Genomic DNA, 9,549 nt, shown 5'->3' with positions numbered 1-9,549 from the left:
CAAAGGAATCTATAAAGGAATGGCCAGAGAGGTAGAAGGGAAAGCGAGAAAGTGTGGCATCATAGAAGCAAGAAAAGAGAATAGCTTAAGGAGGAGTGGTGGGCTGCCTAGGAGGTCAGGTCAGTGAGGCAGGAAACGGTCCATTGGATGTAAGATCATGGTGGTCACTGAAGACCACAGTTCACTGGGGCTGCCTGATGGCCCCTTTTAGAGGAAGTGAGTGCTCCCGAGTTTGCAACAATCCCCACTACTCCCTCCCATCCCATCTAACACTTGGCCTGAGTCACATTTTTGTCTAGTTCCTGGAAGCATTTAAACATCTGACCCTCTTCCTGGAGCATGATTTTAAAACGGTAATATTTCTTTCTCCCAACACAAAAAGCACTTAACACTCTGCCTAGCACTTAATAAATGTTAGTTGTTAATTATATCACATTTTCCTGTCCTGTTCTCCATTAACCTCCACAGGATGCTCCAGACTCGTTCTCTTCTTCTCTGGTTGATTGCAAATAAAAGCACTGCCCCTGCCCTGCCCTGTGGTTTCCTCCATCAGATTTGACCTCTCCTCCCCTGTGCCTACTTGAATCCTACCCACTCTTCTGCTCCAGCTCAGTTTCCTGCTTCTCCATGAAGCCTTTCCAGCCCTCACTAGCCTCCAATGAGTTAATCATTCTCTGGACTCTGATAAAACTTCCTAGCTATGCCACTTATTAAATGATTAATCTTGCTCTATCATGTGACTTGTTGGCTATTTACTTGAATTATCGCCTTGTCTCTCCAACTTAATTGTAAACTTGGTTAGGTAGGCATATTTCTTTACATCCCAGCAATTTTTACACAATGCCTTGCGCACAGTAGGTTGATACATAATGGTTGATTGATAACTGCTGCTTCCTTGAGGTGGACACCTATTGCTTTGTCTGCCAAGTCCATCTTCCTTTTCTGGAAAACGTCTACTGTCCCTCTACCTCCTCCCTCCATCCTCATGGTGACAATGGAAACATTATATCTTTACTGTGAACACCTGCTGCCTTGACCCCCCCCCCCGACCTGTCCATTCACTTCTCTCTGAGCCCCACACAGGAACATACAAAGATGTCTCCTCAAGTTCCTGGCAGAGAGCAGCAGTTATGACCAATATTTATCTAGCATGTATCAGAGATGCTTTCAAATGCTGTACAAACTTTTTGTTCAGTTTCATTAAATCCATACAAGATCCCTACAAGGTAGAGAATATTATCATTATCCCTATTTTACAGATGAGGAGACAGAGGCAGACCTCCCATCTGTTCCGTTTCTCCTGTGTGGAAGCTGGACTTCTCATCCTCAGAGCTCTCTGCTGTTCCCTCACCACTGAATCTCCACTTTACTCTCCCTCCCCACCCCGCCACCTCCACAGCACAATCCAGGTGTTTCCTAGCACCACAATTTAATTGTGCCAATCTCTTTGCCTGGGAACACTATCCCCCCCCCCCCCCCCCTTTTTTGCCCAAGTAACTCCTACTTCACATTTAAGACAAAGGTCAGGCGGTGCCTCTTTCAGGAAGCCCTCCTTGAACAGCCTCCTCCCTCCCAGTTGGGGGAACTAATGTCATCTCACCACCGTGCCCTGGGCTGCCCTCCAGGATTGTATTCATGACATCGCAATTCCATAGTCTCCCGACGTATCTGTGCCTCTGTAGGGCTCCCTGCCAACATGGACTCCAGGGCCCAGCACTGGGCCTGACACAAAGTAAGCACAGAGTGAAGGCAGAAATAGCAGTTCTTCCCCAGACCCCAGAGTCACAGCTAATGCCACCAGTGGATAAACCATGCCTCCTATGCCAGCCTCACCAAACTCTGGAGGAGTGAAAGCCCCAGAGAGCTTCAATTCAACAGGTTGAACATCTACCACGTACGGTCACTGGGATTAAAGTGACAGAGTAAGACTGGCAGTAACAGGTTTGGGCGAAGATGTGGAGAAATCAGAATCTCCAACACTACTCGTGGGAATGTAAAATGGCGCAGCCACAGTGGAAAAACAGTGTGGCAGTTCTTCAAAACACAGGGTGCCTGGGTGGCTCAGTTGTTACGCGTCTGCCTTCGGCTCAGGTCATGATCCCAGGGTCCTTAGATCAAACACTGTGTCGGGCTCCCTGCTCAGCGGGGAGTCTGCTTCTCCCTCTCCCACTCCCCCTGCTTGTGTTCCCTCTCTTGCTGTGTCTCTTTGTGTCAAAAAAGATAAAATCTTTAAAAAAAAAAAAAGGTTTTGGGCGCCTGGGTAGCTCAGTTGGTTAAGCGACTGCCTTCGGCTCAGGTCATGATCCTGGAGTCCCGGGATCAAGTCCCACATTGGGCTCCCTGCTCAGCAGGGAGTCTGCTTCTCCCTCTGACCCTCTTCCCTCTCGTGCTCTCTGGCTCTCACTCTCTCTCTCTCTCTCTCAAATAAATAAAATCTTTAAAAAAAATTAAAAAAAAAAAGGTTTAAACACAAAGTTACTGTGTGACCCAGCAATTCCACTCCTAGGTGTATACCCAAGAGAGATAAAAATGTATACACAAAAACCTGGCGTAGCTGTTCGTAGCTGCATTCTTCAGAATAGCCAAAGGTAAAAATAACCCAAATGTCCATTATCTATTAACTGATTATTGGATGAACAAAATGTGGTAAATCCATGCAACAGAATAATATGAAGCCACAAAAAAGAATAAAGTACTGACACATGCTACATCACAGATCAATCTTGAAAACATGACGCTAAATGAAAGAGGCCGGTCACAAAGACCACATGTTGTATGATTCCATTTACATGAAGTGTCCGAGAACTGGCAAATCCACAGAGACAGAAAGCAGATTTGTGGTTGCCATCTTTTGAAGGTGATAAAAATGTTCTGGAATGAAACAGCAGGGGCAATTGCACAGCCTCGTGAATGTACTAAAAACCACTGAATTACATACTGCAAAAGGGTACATTTTATGGTATGTGAATTATATCTCAATATTAAGAAGTGTGGCGGAGTATGCAAAGCTGAGGAAGGTGGAGACCAAGGGAGGCGATGGGGAGAACAGGATAGTAGTAGTAGTAATAATAATAATAATAATGGTTAGCAGTTATCAAGTGCTGGCTATGGGATAGACACTAGGTAAAATATTTAAGAAATAAATTATCCTATTTGATCCTCACAGCAACTCTGTGAGGCAGGTTCTGTTATTACTCCCATTTTATAGATGAGGAAATTCAAGCCCTGGAGAGGTTAGGTCACCCATCAAAGGCACACGTGAAAAGTTCTAACCTTAAGGCTGTGCCACAGTGGGATACTGCCTCATGCATATGACCATCCACAGGACAGACAGAACGAAGTCCCAGAATAAAGGTAGAAGGTGCTAGGGGAGGCTGAAGAAGTCTTCACATCTCACTGGGGGTTCGAGCATTTGAAAAAGATTTTAAAGGGCGGATAGGACTTTGACGAGCAAAGATGGAGAAGAGCAAGTTTCAGGTGGGTGGAAAAACTTGAGCAAATGTGTAGAGTTGAGAAAGTTTGGGTGTATTCAGAGGGCTTTACCTAACATTATCAGTGACTCCCCTCAATATCCATGCCCTCTTCTTCCTCAGTAACAGAATCCCCAGGTGATGAATCATGATTAGTCTAAGGCCATTGGACAACACTGTCTCCTGCTTTCCCAGCATCCCTTGCAGCTAAGGGTGCACATGTGACCCAGTTTTGGCCAACAGCACCTAAGCAGACATCTGCTGGGAAAAGTCTTGCTTTCCTGTTTAAAGTAAACAGATGAGCTTCATACCTTCTGGGCTCTTCCTCCTTTCTCCCTGCGTTGAATGCAGATGCATTGTCTGGAGCTGCAGCCACTATCTTGGGATCATACGGTGACAAGTATAAGAATGCAAACCAATGCACTGAGGTTGGTGGGACAGAAAGACAGAAAGAACAAGGGTTCCTGAGGGTATCACTGACTTGCTGAACCAACACCATCCTCCAGACTTCTTGTTGTGCAAGAAAAATAAATCCCTATTTGTTTAATAACTATTCTGTTAACCCTCCTGATAATATCCTGAACTTTTTTTTAAATTAACACATAATGTATTATTTGTTTCAGGGGTACAGGTCTGTGATTAATCAGTCTTACACAACCCCCCGCACTCACCACAACACATACCCTCCCCAATATCCTGAACTTCTAATCTTGTGGTTTAGAAAGGACTGACCCCATCCCCCAGCTCCAGGAATGGGCCCCAGCTGGCCTTACCCAACCACCATAGCCCATCTCCCTGGCCACAGTGGTTCATTCAGGGATGTGGCACTTTTATCTTAGACTTCTAGCTTCCAGAACTGCAAGAAAACCATGTCTGTTGTTTGAGCCAGTCAATGTATGGTATTTTGTTATAGCAGCTTGAGTTGACTGAGACAATTGGTAAAAATTTTTTGGTTGTAAACAATAGAGCTCTAACTCCAACTGATTTGAGCAAAAAAGGGGAATGTATTGGCCTCTCAAGTAAAAAGTTCAGGGCCAGCTAAAGCTTTAAGTCATGACAGGATCCAAGGGCTCAAGCTCTGCTATTAAGGCACACTCTCCCTTTTTTTCTTCCTCACATCCCCCTCTCTCTCCATCGCTTTGCTCATTTTTGCTTTCTGTCAACTTCATTCTCAAGGGATATCCCCCAGTGTGGTAGCAAAGATGGCCGCCAGCTGGTGTGTGGGCTTTCATTGTCTTCACAGGCATCAACTCCTGCCCATCACCCCCTCCCACCTTGACCCCCAACATCTGTTTCAAAAACTGAAAAAAGTCTCTGATGGGCCCTCTTTACGAACCTTCCTATTTCTACCCAACCAAGTGTGAGAACTAGGGAAATGGGACACTCCTATTGACTACCACAGGTCACAAGTTCACCCGAGTGGGCCCATTTCACTGGAAACCCCACTGAGTGTGTGCAGGCATGAGCCTACATTTCTTTTAAGAGAAAAAAAGAAAAAGAGCATTTATATGACCTTAAGTAGAAAGAAAGATATTGGGAAGACAAAAACAGATACCCTGCCATGTAGGGTCTCAAAAGAAAGGAGGGCATGGAAATTCAAATGGACAAAGGAAAAGTGGGCCGGGTCCCAGCCCTGGAGGAACTTCCAGCCCCAGTGGGGAAAGAAACATGAATCAGATAATCCCACAAATAAATGTAAGAATTCTCATTGGGACGCTACGACGGAGAGGTATGGGAGAGAGTAAGTGCCATGGGACAAGGACAGAGCTGAAGTGACACTTCAGCCACCAAGCTGTAAAGGCTAAGGAGGGGAGGGGGCCTTCCTGATAAAGGGAATTAGAAGGAATTCTTAAAGGATAAAGGGGTTTGGAAGGAGCTGAAGGGAAGGAGGATGGATGCCCTGATGTGATGAACCCATGGGCTATCTCAGCTGGATACATGCTGTGTTCTCAGGCCCTCCTGGGGTCTACTTTACAGTGTGTAACAAGAAACAAATCTGGGGCAAACCATTCATTGCAAAAGGGAAAAACAAGAGAATCTGGTTCATAGAGGTTCTGCTACCTTTCCATCCTGGTCTCTCCTGGATCTTACTAGGAAAAAAAAAAGGGGGGGCCGAAATCCCAAATGCTAGCTCCATTACCACCAACACTTGGCAAAGCTCTGGCTTGTCAGACAAATGGATCTTGAGCACAAACCACCCTGCCACCACCCCATTGCTTGGTGCTCCCTAGGTCAGCTTCCCCGCCTGCTACTAGTCATCCAAGAGCAGCAACAGTGCTCTCCCCTGGAGCCAAGGTGAGCGGCTGCAGCTCACTGCTGGCTTCTGCCTAGCCTCACCTGGCTGCATACCAACACGAGCTTTTCTGGGGAGCTTCATTATTTCTGGTGGCCTCCCCAACTCTCCTTCCTTCCTTGGGAAATGGAGTTAAGAGGAAGAAATCAGAAATTAAGCAACTATCTTCCTGAAGGAAATGGGGGAGGGAACACCTTTTAGATAAAGCAGGTAAAGCACTCCCACAAGTCACCAGTCACGGCCTCATCTCCATCTCCTTAACCAGTTGATTACTTGCCCCTTTTTACTGATGCCCCTTAAATCCCTGTCCCCCTTCCTGACCCCCAGTCCAAGATTCCCATCTGTCCACATGCATCTCTACCATCCCAGACTCAGTATGATGGAAGCCACATTTTTATTACCCTCCTGCTACTTAACCAACACCACTAACTCACTCTCCAGAATCCCCCCCTCCATTTTTCTCCAGGGCATTATGTCCTTTGCTCTTTTTCATCCACTATATCTGTTCCATCATGAAGTCCCAGTATGCCTTGTATTAAATTATTTCACAGATTCATTCCTTCCATCTAACTTCTAGACTCAGAGACACATGGATTTATACCCCAGCATGGCCATTAACTTGCTGTGTGACCTTGAGTAAATCACTTAACCTCTCTGAGTTTTTTAATCTCTAAAACGGAGGTAAGAATATATTCCTTGCAGGGTTGTTGTGAGACTTGAAACATATATAAAGTGGCACACAGTAGATGAACACAAGTTCTCTTCTGCCTTCTCTGTCTCTCTTGGTAGCATACTAATCTAAGCCCTCCTCATTACATACTTGGATTACAGCAGAAACTTCCCAAAGGTCCCCAGTTTTCTAATCTCCTTCTCCAATCCAATACATCCGAACACCAAGACCAGGGAAATTTCAAAATGTTGTCTTCCTTTTTGCCACTCTTCTGACCCTATAATATTCCTTTCCCATTGCCATCAGGTAAAGGCAAAGATCCATTCTAGTCCTAAAATCTGCAATACCATGGACTCATACATCCCAGGATGATTCTGTTGTGTCTTGTCAAAGACCTTGGGAATGACTGTGATTGCCTGAGGGAGACTGGGAGAGGAAGAGACTTAAGGACAGGACAGAATCTTAGGGATGCTAGCCTTCCAGGGCTGGGAAGAAGAGGTGCCAGTAGAAGAGCTTGTGGAGGACCAGCCAGAAAAGTAGGATTGGCTCCAGGAAAAGATGGAAAAGAGTTTCCAAGAGAAAGTGATCACGAGTGTCAAATGTTGCAAAAAGGTTGAGAACCAAAAGGGCATGTCATGAGTTTGGATAGTGTCCTCCAAAAAGATCTGACCAAGTCTTCATCCCCAACACTTTCAAATATGACCTTATTTGGAAATTCGGTCTTTGCGGATGTAATTAAGTTAAGGGTCTCAAGATAAGATCCTTGATTCAGGGTGGGCCGTAAATCCAAAGACCTATGTCCTTGGATGTTTCGCAAAGGAGAGGGACACAGGGACACAGAGGGAAAGGTCTGTGAAGACTGAGGCAGAGGCTGGAGTAAGGTGTCCGCGAGCCCAGGAACACCAGAAGCTAGAAGAGAGACACGGATTTCTGGATTTCAGTTTTCTGGCCTTGGTGACAGAGTACATTTCTCTTAAGTTTTTTTGTTCACTGTAGCACCATGAACTGGCAAATTAGGTTTCCTTTCTCCTTCCCCGAAGTGGTGGGGATGGGGGGTTGGGGGGGCAGGGCTCCTCAGATAAATTACAGGAACCAGAAAAGCAACATTGTCCTTGCATTTTTCCTTGAATGTGTGCACCTGCTACCCAGGCCACTGGTCACCCAGGCTGTGCTTCCAAGGCTGGGAAGCACAGCACGCCCACGGCAACATTTCAGAGGCCTGCTGGAGGGGGTGGGCTTGTGGGGAAAGGGTGGCTTGCCGGCCTGGGAGGTGGAGACTGTGTGTGTGAGTGGGACAAGATTCTCCTGGGAATGGCTCCAGGGATGGTTGCTGCTGGGATAGGATGTAGAAAAATCAAATTCAAGGATACAAATCAATACTGTCATATACCCTGGAGGCTAGGGAAGCACCTTCCCATAGGGGAGACTGTGTAAGAGAAAGTAGAAACAGCTCCTAAGGGCTGGGGGCAGATGTGCGCTGTTTTGAGCTTAACAGAAGAGTCACATCACGGGATCCTTCCTTCTCGGTTCACTGAATCCTCCCCACAGCGCTAAGTGTTCTTATAAAAAACAAACAGACAAAACCCAGAGGGCGGGTTTCCCATATTTCTGTTTTGAGGCTGGGGTTCAGACAAGGTCAGGATCCACAGCTAGTATGGATTCAAACCTCCACACCCCCGTGTTTCCCCACCACACTCACTGCCTGATTAGGGAGGGAGGTGGGGACCGTCAGGTGAGGGGAGCAGGTGAAGCTGGTGCATCAAGTCCCCACAGACCTCTTTGCTGGCTTCAAATTATCTACTGGTGGGGGTGGGGAACGTGACCTTGAGGCCAAGGTAGGGCCGGGTTCATAATTTCTGCATTGAGATCTTGGGCAAATAACTTAAGCTCTGGAGCCTCAAATTTCATTCTTAGAACAATGGGGATAATAATTCCTACCTTACTGAGTTAAAGGATTAGACGAGGGCATGCTCACAGTGTGCCTAGCACAGAGCCTGATACAGGGGAAACAGGTCAAAACAGTTTAATTCTGCTCTGTTCCAATCAGTGTTTTCAAAGTTAAATGCCCTGAAAGCAGAGCAAAGTGATTTAAACCAGGGACTGGTTTAAGAGGCCTGCTCAAGCAGGCTTCCCTGACCTTGACCTTTGGCACACTCAAAAAAAAACAAAACAAAATCTAGAAAACCTTTTCTTGTGAAGGGAACATAGCAGTCTCCTTGGGAGCTCCGCCCACCTGCCACCCTGGGGAGTATCAGTAAAGACAGTGCAGGTTGGTGGGGTCCATCACTCCGGTGTTTGAGGCAAGAGACCCAGGTGCATCTGTGCACCACGAGAATGGGGCTCAGCCAGGTCCTTGCCTCCAGGGGACACCGGAGAATCACATTATGTCAGTGACAGGGTGGTCCTGTCTGCAAATGTGCACTGACCTCAATAAAAGAATGCCAAACTCTTTCTTTCTCAAAAAATCTTGAGAGGAAAGGAGCTCCTGCCAGGTGCAGAAGAAGAAAACCTGCTTTTGGCAGCAGGGGAATCAGGCTGCCACGGCAACGAGCTCCTTCCCAAGTCCACTCATGATATGGCTTTTGAATTAGACTTCCTCCTGTGTCTACCTCCAGCAGCTGAATTCCCATCTCGCCACCAGCCAAACGCCCCAGGCTTCTCCCCAGGGAAACCACCTAGGAAGGGAGCCACTGAGCCTCCTTCCAAAGCCGGCCCCTCCAGTCCCTGGGATGGGACCATAGGATTTACTTGGTTGATATTGGGAAGAAGCGAAGAGCGGCCCTCTCATCTTCTGTGGGTGGGAGGGTACCTGGTACAACTTCTTTGAGCAGCAGTTTGGCAAAATGGAAGTACATGCTCTCTGACCTCGGCGTCCCGGGACTTCACCGTGGCACCGCAGCTTTTCTGTAATAGCAGAAAACTGGAAACCACCTCCATCTCACTGAGAGGGGCCTGGTTAAATATGAGCTGCAGCTCCTGTGGAATACTGGGCGGCTGTAGGAGTAATGGGCTAGATCCCACCAGCCCACATGGGAAGACAGATTCAGTTCAAAAAGCAAGTTGTTCAAACTCAAGGAAACAAAGTAGAATAGTGGTGGTTGCCAGAGACTGGGGGA

Source organism: Callorhinus ursinus, unplaced genomic scaffold (genome assembly GCF_003265705.2).
Source record: "Callorhinus ursinus isolate GAN/ISIS: 27379988/994484 unplaced genomic scaffold, GSC_fseal_2.0 scaffold48, whole genome shotgun sequence".
NCBI lineage: Eukaryota > Metazoa > Chordata > Mammalia > Carnivora > Otariidae > Callorhinus > Callorhinus ursinus.
The sequence above is the reverse complement of the archived record's forward strand: the minus strand, read 5'-3'. Positions refer to the sequence as shown.